Below are 10,875 nucleotides of genomic sequence, written 5' to 3' on the forward strand. Positions count from 1 at the left end.
GCCCGATGCCTGGGGAGATATTTCCCCTTAAGGAGGTGTCTTCCCTGTCTGAGTTAATACTTAAGGGACCCCAGGACATACAGCCAGCAATATCCTTGCAAGATCTTCTGGTGTAAGTCTGCGTAGTGCTGCAGGCTGGGACTGTACATTCTCGGGGGGACCTTTGGGGTCCACTGTGCGAAATGAATGGCAGTGCCTGGCTGTATTCTATTCCATGGGATACGGCTGCCACAGCTCCTCCAGGAACTAAGAACAGTAGCTGGCAACTGAGGCAAATCAGCCAGACGTAAACACCCAGCGCTCCCCACAAAGAGGTACCACATACGGCATTTCAAAGTGGATTCTCCAGAAACCAGTAGACAAAGGGAGGCATTTTGGGTTTGCTGGCTGACCTTTACCTCCCTTCTCATGGACGGAACCTTCTGTTCCAGGCCCCCCATCTTTACGAAAGGCACAGGGACTTACAGGTTTCCTGTCTCTGTGGATCAGGTGCAGGCTGGGGGGGCTGTAATACACACTGCCCCGTAGGTGGCACATATGGACAAGGGGCTGTGCCGGTGTGGGAATTGTACGTCTGTGTGGTTGCACGTTTGCATGGAGCTACTAGGGACCCATAAGACTGAGGGGTGACCCCTGGGGAGCTCTTTGCACATGTGTAGGTTCTTTTATACTTATTCCCTGTAACGCTCTCCCCTGAAGAATCATTGCTCACAGTCTTCAGAGAGAGCACAGTGCAGGCGCCGGCCTGGCTAGGCAGTCCGGCCTGCCGGGTGTCCCGGTGGGGATGGAGGCTGGGCGGTCGAGAGCATGGAGAGACACAGATCTCTGCCCAAGAGATGGCAGCTGGGAGCAGGAAACCCTTAAATGGATGCACTTGAGGGACAAAGGAGGGGGCAACCAGGTGCCATTACCCTGACACTATGCAGGTTCAACCATGGTATGTTTTGCTGCAGCACACAAGCGCCAGTAAGGACTTGTTCTGCAAGGGGGCTGTAGAGAAACTTAGTGTTCAATGGAAACCCTGCCCAAAGTCTTCACATAGGCCCATGCGTGCTTCTCCAACGCCACTTATAATGAAATGCTCCTCCGTCACCAATGCAACTCAGCTTTTGTTTCACATTAACTGCAAGAGCATTAGAAACCATATTGCGTTTGTAAGCTCCGGAGCAGAGATTGTCTGTCTCTAAGTTTGTACAGCATCAAGCACGCGGGAGTCCTGACCTTAGTTCAAATTCCACCCCCCACCCCCACTCCAAACATGTGAGTGTCTCAGGTGAATTTACAGTGACTATGCCTCTTTCCCAGGCATATTTTAAAGAGATTGAGCTGTACTGGCAAAAAGGACATTCGGATCATATACTAGGGCAAAAATATTTCAAATAACTCAATAGCGAAACTTTCCACTTGCAAATTTTACACTGAAATGCGCAGCGGGCATGCTAGTTAGATAAACGATCATCAAGTCCAGCAACAGAAACAACCACCGCACCAGAATACGAGTTTTGAATATTTACGGCAACCCATATAAACAGCCTGCAAACCAGTGAGCGGCTGAAGAAATTCAGATTATTCTGCACAATTAACAGATGCCCAGGGGCTTTTGCAAGCCTCTTGTGGAAGAGTCAGCAGAAAAAAAACAAAAAACACAAAAAACCATGCAATTTGTTAAATAAAGCATTTCCTATGAAGAATTGATCCAGCTCTATTTATTCCCGGGTCCTTCAATTGCGCCGAACAGCTGTTAGAAAAACATCTCTTGTTGACTTTAATGCAAATTTGTCTTTGAGGCTATACCGCTCATTTATACAAAAGAGATTGATTTTCTGCTCCTTGCTTTCTGAGTGGTTCATTCTCTCCTCTACCATCTCCAGCAGCGAACTGAACATCACATTTTTCTTTGCGGATTGGCTTATGATGGGCCTCAGCCCCCTCAGCCTCAAAGGACTGGGACTATGGGATGTTTTATAGAACACTAGAACTGGAAGGGACCTCACGAGATCATCAAGTCCAGTCCCCTGCCTCCTTAGCAGAACCAAGCACCATCTCCATCATCGCTTTTGGATATTCATCCCACCCAGTTCTTAAATATCACCAGTGATGGAAATTCTACAACCACCCTTGGCGATTTTTTCCAGTACTTAACCACCCTGACAGGATATTTTTCCTAGTGTCTAATCGAAACCTCCCTTGCTGCAATTTAAGCCTCTTCTTTTTGTCCTATTTTCAGAGGCTAAGGGGAATAATTTTCCTCCCACCTCCTTGTAACAGGTACTTGAAAGCTGCTATTCTGTCCTCTCTCAGCCTTTTCTTTTCCAAACTAAACAAACCCAGTTCTTTTAATCATAGCTGTCATAGCTAGACCTTTCATCATTTTAGTTGCCCTTCTCTCGACCCTTTCCAATTTTTTCACATCTTTCCTAACAGGCAGGGCTCAGAACTGGCCACAGTACTGCAGCTGTGGTCTAATCAGTGCAGAGTACGGGGTAAGAAGCACTTCTCCTGTCTTGCCCACATCACTCAGAAGAGCAGAGAAAATGAGCATCAGGTGGCTGAAAAGTCCCTTGGTAACAACAAAATCATTTATAACAATCAGATCTAGCCCTACCTGAGTGGATTTGCTGCATCTATACTCTCACCGCTGAAAGCCGGCCAATCAGGGTGTTCACTGAAGAGTCAAATTGTGGCCTTCCTTAATAACCATCTTCAATCAATAGAATTACCTCCTCTCTCCAACAGTCCCTGCTTTCTGGATGGCCCGCTTGATTAGCCTGGTAGAAGCAGAGTTTTATAGGTTAATGAGCTAGAGGCAATTTTAGAAGGAAGGCTGGCTGGCCAGAAAGACTTCTGCTTCACCAAAGCTTCAGAGGTTCCAGCACAGTGTTTGGTTGCAGTCCACGGCAGAAGAGAAATGGACTTCCAAAGTGGTTTCTTTATTGTTTTAAAAAGGAGGAGAGACCCTCACGCTCCTCCCCACAACAGCCTAGGGGTTCCGAGGTTCCCGTGGGATGCGGAAGACCCAGCTTCAAAGCAGACAACCTCCATCTTCCACACCCCACGGCAGTGCCTGAACCACGATGCCGCTGGCAGACAACTCGAGCAGACAATCCATCTTGGCCCTGACAAGCCTTCCCAATGGAAGTCGCATGGGAACCAACCCATTTTTGCAAGAGTTCCGCTTGGAGGAATAAGCAAAGGCAAGTCAAGTTAAGACACGACAACCAGGAGAAACCTCCCCTGGTCCTTGAGTAGGTTTTTTGGACACCTAAGCCAGAGGGTAGGAGAAATCATCAAACAGGTCAAGGAGACCAAAAGCTGGAAGTCACCTTCGAGGTCAGAGGCATCACTTCAGAGGACTGAAGCCTTAGGTCACATTGGAGTCACACGGCAGGAGACATCACCACAGACTGTGGAGGCATCACACTGGTTACCGTTGGCTATCGTAGGCCTGCCGGTGCTCTCAGCGCCCTGTTCGGCTGAGGTTTAAAACCTACAGAGTCCTGGAGAGGCCTTTCCTGTCTCTGGCATCATCTTGTCCTCCTCGGTCAGTTTAGCCACCTGTTGCCTGAGCTCTCTGGGGCAGGGACTGTGTGTCTAGGCAATGCCACCTTACCCCCTGCCCCGGCCACACACGCCACGCAAATTTAGCCTGGCCACCCCTGCACCACGACAGAGGGGCATCTAGGCTGTCTCTGCCACTTTAAGCAGCTCTACCGATAGCCAGAGCAGGCTCTGCCTGCCTCCCTGACAATGCCTTGCCTTTGAGTTCTCCTGATCCTGGAGATTTATCCACTGACCCCCAAGTTGCCCCCTAGACACCATGCCCTTTGGAGGGAAGGCACCCAGGTGGATACATCGTCCCTCACGACTCACCAGGTTTAGCCAGGCTCCGGTCTGACACAGCCTTTTTTCACTCCCCGTCACCTGTGAGGCAAGGGCGAGCGCCTGGTTAGTTACGCTGTGCACCTGGGAGGGCATTTGTGGCTTGCCTCCTGGCCAGACGAGGCGGCACTAGGCTGTGGAAGGAGAGGGAAGCTAGGGAGAGTTCTGTTTGCTGGGAAGGGCCTGGAGGAAGGGCCTGGTGTTTAAGACAGGCTGAGCTACAGGAGTGGAGTTTATTCCTGTGGCTGGGCACGAGAACTGAGTGGAGCCCTGTCATGTAACAGGCCTTAAAGAGCAGCCTGCAGGCCTCAGGGAACAAGAGTGGGAACTTCCATCCCTGTGACACAACCAAGTTCCCATCCCTGCGTTCCAGCCTGTTACAGCCTTGAACCTCATAAGCAAACATGAGATATCCTTATCAGCTCCTGACACCTGCGTTAAGACGTGGGAACCAGGGAGACCAGGAACCAGGGCAATCTCGGCTCCAGCCCCATGAGAACGTCAAAAGTGGCCTTGAGCCAGTACGCGGACACCCACTACACAGCTATGGAATAAAATCACTGTGAGGTCCCATCCCTGGCTGAGTTTTGACGGGGAGTCAGCCTCAGGAGCTCCCTGGACCGTTTTCCCCCCACCGGAGCAACATCTGCCACAGCCCTGATGTGAGGCACTTTGGGGCTGGAAGTCCCCACAGCCGAAGGGACATAAGCACGCCAATCACCTCTTGTCCAGATATACATATACATACATGCCCTAGGGCTTTGTTTATCACGCGTACCGTGTGAATTAATTGCGGTGACGTGGAGTAAATAAGCTTGATAAAGTACTATTATCCCTAATTGGCTCTGGGTTGAAGTGAATCCCAGAACTCCTGTCAACTCACAAGGCAAAGGCCGGTCAAGCCCCAAGCCAGGGTCCCCGAGGACACTGAGAGAGATGAGGAGAAGCCCTTGAAGAGACGAAAGCAGCACCAAGGCTCCCAGCAGGGAGAAGCCTGCAGATCAGAGACCCATCAAGAGGGACGAAGTCAAATCAGGAGCGGGACTGAATGGTCGCGTGAGTTGGGTGGAAGGTGCGACGTTAGTGGATTTTAAAATGAACATGAGAACCACTATTGTGTCCACTGTACTAGGTTTGCACCAAATCTTGGGCCAAGTGAGGTGTCTAATGAAAGCGGGAGATCATAGAATCATATCATTGAATCCTAGGGCTGGAAGGGACCCCAGGAGGTCATCTAGTCCAGTCCCTGCTTCAAGCAGGATCAGCCCCAGCTAAGTCATCCCAGCCAGGACCTTGTCAAGCCAGGACTTAAAAACCTCCAGGGATGGCGAATCCACCACCTCTGTAGGCAACGCATTCCAGTGCTTCACCACCCGCCTGGTGAAGTAGTTTTTCCTGATATCTACCCTACGCTTCTGCCTCTGTAACTTCAGGCCATTGCTCCTTGTTCTGCCATCTGTCACCACTGAGAACAGTTTCTCTCCGTCCCCTGTAGAGCCCCCCTTCAGGAAGCTGAAGGCTGCTATTAAATTGCTCCTCAGTCTTCTCTTCTGCAAACTAAACAAGCCCAAATCCCTCAGCCTCTCCTCATAGGTCAAGTGCTCCAGCCCCTTGATCATTTTTGTTGCCCTCTGCTGAACCTGCTTCAGCACATCCACATCCTTTCTATACCGGGGGGCCCAAAACTGGACACAGGACTCCAGATGTGGCCTCACCAGTGCCGAATAGAGGGGAACACCCACTTCTCTGGATCTGCTCACAGTGTTCCTCCTAATGCCCCCTAGTGTGCCATGGACCTTCTTGGCCACAAGTGCACGCTGTTGACTCAGTTCACTGAACTGGTTTATGCTAGCGTGTCTGTGCCATTGCCGTATAGGAAGTGATACAAGCGGCTTCGTGCCGGCATTAGAACTGTTACATTCTGGGGAACCACAATAGGAGGCAGGGACGCTGGCGGGCTCGGCTCAGGCCCCGCAGCCAGGGCAGTGGTGGGTCTGTGCTGCACTTCCTCACAGCTGCCCTCCCCACCCCGCCCAGCTCTCATCATGGCTGGGCTGTGGCTCTGAGCCCCTCAGGGGGCTGTAGTGACAGCTGGCACCCACCGGAGCGGGTGAAGGGGCCAAGGCTCCCCACAGCTGCCGGCGTGGCTCTCCGCAGCCCAGCTCTGGCTGGGGATGGAGCCTCAGCTCAGCCAGGGTGAACAGAGCCCTGCAAATGGGCGGATGCCCACGGCCCATGGTTGCAGGTCGGAGGGGGACGTGCTTTCTTGCTTTGGTGCGGGGCTCTGGCCGCGGGCATACCCCAAGGCCATTTGTTCCGCTGTCTGTCCGAATATCTCCCTCTTCCCAAAGGCGCCTGTTCGCAGTTCTGACAGCAGAGGCGATGCGTGGGGGTGGGGGCAGAGGGGGTATTGGACCCCCCCCAATGCCACAGGGGGGAGCGACAAGGGACCAGAACCTCTGGGAGGTTCCGGCCCCACACGCCTGGGCAGCAGTGGGGGAAAGTGGAGGGCCGCATCTCCGTTCCCTCAGCTCCAGCCGCGTCAGTCAGGGAGGGGGCAGGGCTGCCTCCCTCACCCGTGGAGGCAGCTGGGGGAGTGGAGTGGGGCGTGGCCGTGCTGCTCCACTCCCCTGACCCCCACCATTGAAGGAATGGGGAGGACAGCGGCAGAGTCCCTCTAGGCCGCCGAGTGGCAGTGCCGAGGGAAAGTGAGGGCTGGGGGGCAGCGGCAGGGCCTGGTGCAGAGAGGGGGGTGTCCCAGCCCTCCTCTGGGCTAGGAGGGGTGTGGGGGAGAGGCACGTGGAGGAGTGGTGGTCACATGGCTGGTGCCCCCCGGCCCCGCTTCCTGAGCAGTTGCCTACTGGGCGTTGAGCAGATGTCCTCAGGGCGCGGCGCCAAGCTCCCTCCTGAACGGTAACAGCGACTTTGCACTCTGTCGTTCTGGGCCTCGGGGAGCGACTCTTCCCGCTTAGCGTTGGACGTAGCCATCTCGGGGGATTTGGTGTGGGCTGCAAGTTTTGCTCCCTCGCTATTTACCCCTTTTTCCAGGCCACTCATGAATATGTTGAACAGCCCTGGCCCCTGTGCAGCTCCTTGGGAGCCCAGGCTATTTACCACGTTCCTACCCTTTGTTCCTTACTGGTCAACTGGCCACCGATCCATGCACAGCCCTAGCCAGACGGGGCACTCACTCCCCTTCCCATCATGCCTCGGAGCTTTTGCAATTAGATGACTGCATCTCAAAAGCGTTTGCATTGATGACGGTCTGTAATTGCTCAGGCCACTCTACAACCTGTAACTAGGACATTAGCTGAGTTAGGCAGCCAGAAGAATAAGGGTCTGGTTGTCTAATTACCGTAATTTGGCTAATTACGTCTACATTAAGAAGGATGTGCTTCTCTTTCCTTTCAGAGCATTAGATACTTACAGATTTCCTTTATTCCTTAAAAGGTATACACTCCTACAGCCATCGCAACTGATACAGGACTCTTCCATTGTCAGGGAGCAAAACAGAAGTACTAGCACAACAAAGCATATGACTAGCTCTCTCTGGCTGAGCTCACAGCTTTGTTTCAACAGCTTTCAGCATTCTATTCCCCAAACTTGCAGGTCTACATTTAGGATCATAAAAATAGCCTGATTTTTAGAGGCTTGCATACCCACACCTCCTGCTGATTTCAATTCAGCATCGAGTCCCCAGTGCAATGGAGATATTTACTGGCAATATATTATTTTAGCCATTAGGTTTCTTTGCTGTAAAGACTTCCAGACAAGGCGTGATTCTTGGTAAACACGTGCAACAAAGCTGGAACTCAAGCTGTGTGGAAACCTGCGTGTCATGTGTGATTGTATTCTTTCATTTAATAAATATCCCCTGTGCAAGACATAATTTGTAACTGCATTTGTGGACATCAAGCACCTTTGAAAAGTCAGGCCACGTTGTAAGCAGAAATAGGAGAAGAAAGCATTAGAGGTCCAACATTAGGCATCACCAGGTCCGAAGATTTTACCCTAGGCCACACTGAAAGTTCACTACTGAGAAGAAATTCCTCTGTAAGTAACTCAAGGTGTCAAAGTAAGGTGCATAGCAGCAGTCTGCCATGATGCCTGCTTATACTGGAGGCTTCAAAACAGTCTGTTTCAGTCAGGCAGTAGATGTCAGAGTTCTTTCAGAACAAACGGCTCAGATCTTGTCACACCCAGCGCAGACCCGTCCCTCCAACCAACAAGCCAAGGAATTATCAACATCTGGCTTCTTGCGCCCGCAAGCCCCCTCCCCTGAGCAATGCAGACAGGGGATTAGCAGGGGACCTGGCCCTGGTAGCAGGGGTCGGGCCTGCCCTCCTGCCACTCACTGGTGGCATGGGGCAAAAGGCAGAACGACCCAGCCCTACTCCAATCTGCTCCGCCAGCTGCCAGCCACGTCATTCCACTTCCCACGGCCAGTGAGCATGGGGGGTGGCTCCCACCCCTGCTCCCCAGACCTCTGCCTTGAGCACCTGGCTGGGAGTTGGGGAGCAGAGCAGGCTGGGTCACTCTGCTTCCCGCCACCACCAGTGAGTGCGGGGCAAGCCTGACTCCTGCCCCCATGTCCTGTGAGCACACACCCCTGCCACTGGGAGCAGAGCCCCCCAAGGGGGGCTGCATAGGGCACCGAAACTTCTAGGGACAGCCCCCACCCCCAGCAGCAGCTTTTCACACTCCCTATTTCCATTCAGTTCTCTGAGACCGTAACATCTCCGACCAACCGCTTGTGTTGGCAGGTCTCTCGAACCCCCGTTTACTCTCCAGCTCTTTCGTCTCCATCTCGCCTCCCACCCTTGATCTAACAAATCCCATCTTTTCATCACTTCCCTCTTCCGTAGCAGGCCAGGTTTCCATCACCCTCTTTTAACCCTCCATCAAGGCAGTCAGCCACCTGTATGAGTAAATCCGTCCGTCCACGACCCATTCCTTCCTCACTCAGATCCATCTGCCCACTCCTGCGTCGTAAATTCTCTGCGGATGGGCAGATGTGAGACCCCCTCTTCCGTGATGCAGGCGCGCCGGTGAAATACCTCTCGGCTGTCCAAAGTGGAGTATGTAGCTTGTGGATAAGAAGGCGAGTGAGAAGAAATTCATTTGCTCAAGTTAACGGCCGTAAGGAGCCTTTTTGGGGGTGGGAGATTATTTGAATTCTAACTAACCTGTGGAGAACGGTGTTACATTCCAAATCAGGTTCTCCTGCAGAGACATAGGGACAGATCCTACCCACCACTGTCCACGACAGTCCGGGACTGCTCTCTTTCTGGGGAGGTTAGCAGGTGGTGTACCATACTTCCTTTCCCATTTCAGAGATACACTTGCTCGTGTGTTGACCCACACACACCCCCTCTCCCGCAAGGAAATGTGCAGGAAGAGACAACCGTTCATGCACAAAAAATATACACGCATGGACAGATTCATGCACACGCCGACATCCCCACCTACGTACAAAGAGACACACTTATCTGTGTGCACGCGCACAGCCTTGGATGCAGCCCTCACTTCACAGACACCTCCAGCTGTGACAGACTGCAGCCCTGTCCACACCTCAGGCACAGTTGCCATCATCTTTGGATGTTAGTATGCCAGGTGAGGCATCATTTGGAGAAGCCATAATTCGCTGATCCCTACCACCCTGATAAAACGCGCACGACGACTTTGTGTGTGAACTGACGTAAGAGCAACAGACGGTGGAATCGTCATGTGTTCCGAACTGGGGTTGGCAAACGGGTCTGTCTGCCTTTTATTTCTATTCAAGCTACAATGGAGCCTCAGCAGCCGCTGGTGCTCCCGGTCCCGGAGCCCCAGGCAAGTGAGGCCACTTGCGAATAATTCAGTTTGTGAATGTGAAACTGGCGAATGTCCAGACCCTACTGTACTCCACTTAGGAAGGAACGATCACCTTCATCCGTACAGAATGGGAAGTGACTGTCTGGGAAAGAGCACTGCGGAAAGGGATCTAGAGGTCACAGTGGACCCGCAAGCTGAATATGAGTCGACAGTGTGATGCTGTTGCAAAGAAAAGCAAACAGGTGTGTTGCGAACAAGACACGAGAAGTCATTCTCCCGCTCTGCTCTGGGCTGGTTAGGCCCCAGTTGGAGTATTGCGTCCGGTTCTGGGCACCATGTTTCAAGAAAGATGTGGAGAAACTGGAGAAGGTCCAGAGAAGAACAGCAAGAACGATTAAAAGTTTTGAGAATATGAGCTATGAGGGTCACAAGAAGGAGGAAGAAAAATTGTTTCCCTCGGCCTCTGAGGCTTGGGCAAGGGGCAATGGGCTTAAACTGCGGCAAGGGAGGTTTAGGTTGGACATTAGGAAAAAGTTCCTAACTGTCAGGGTGGCTAAACGCTGGAATAAATTGCCTAGGGAGGCTGTGGAATCTCCATCACTGGAGATGTTTAAAAGCAGGTTAGACAAACATCTGTGAGGGACGATTTAGATAGTTCTTGGTCCTGCCTTGAGGGCAGGGGATTGGACTCGATGACCTCTCGAGGTCGCTTCCAGTTCTCGTGTTCTATGAGACTTTAGGTAAACTTATATTTGTCCAGGAGAGGGCTGAGCAGGGCACGACAGGACATTCATTTCTGGGGATAGATCTGAGACTAGGAATATGTTGGGGTCACCCTGCTGCATAACAAAGGCTGGCGGCAGCCAAGGGGTGGCTGGCTGGCTGCAGCACACACACAGACATACTGGAGACGGGCTGAGCGCATCCCGGACTGGAAGCTACAGCAGCAAGCCAGCGTAAAGAGAATCCCAGCCTGTCGGGCAGAGGTGACATGGCTATTCATGAGATCAGCTCATACCCTAGTCTGTCCCAACAGCTACATAGATGGACACACACGGGCGAGGTGGGAGGGAAATGTCTCTCCAAGCTCGTGAGTTTGAGATTTCAGATTCTTTTCCTCTCCCCAATCAAGAAGAAAAGTCAAAATTCGCCCAAACCAAACATCTGAACATCTTCAGCTCA

This window comes from Carettochelys insculpta, chromosome 16, assembly GCF_033958435.1.
Source record: "Carettochelys insculpta isolate YL-2023 chromosome 16, ASM3395843v1, whole genome shotgun sequence".
NCBI lineage: Eukaryota > Metazoa > Chordata > Testudines > Carettochelyidae > Carettochelys > Carettochelys insculpta.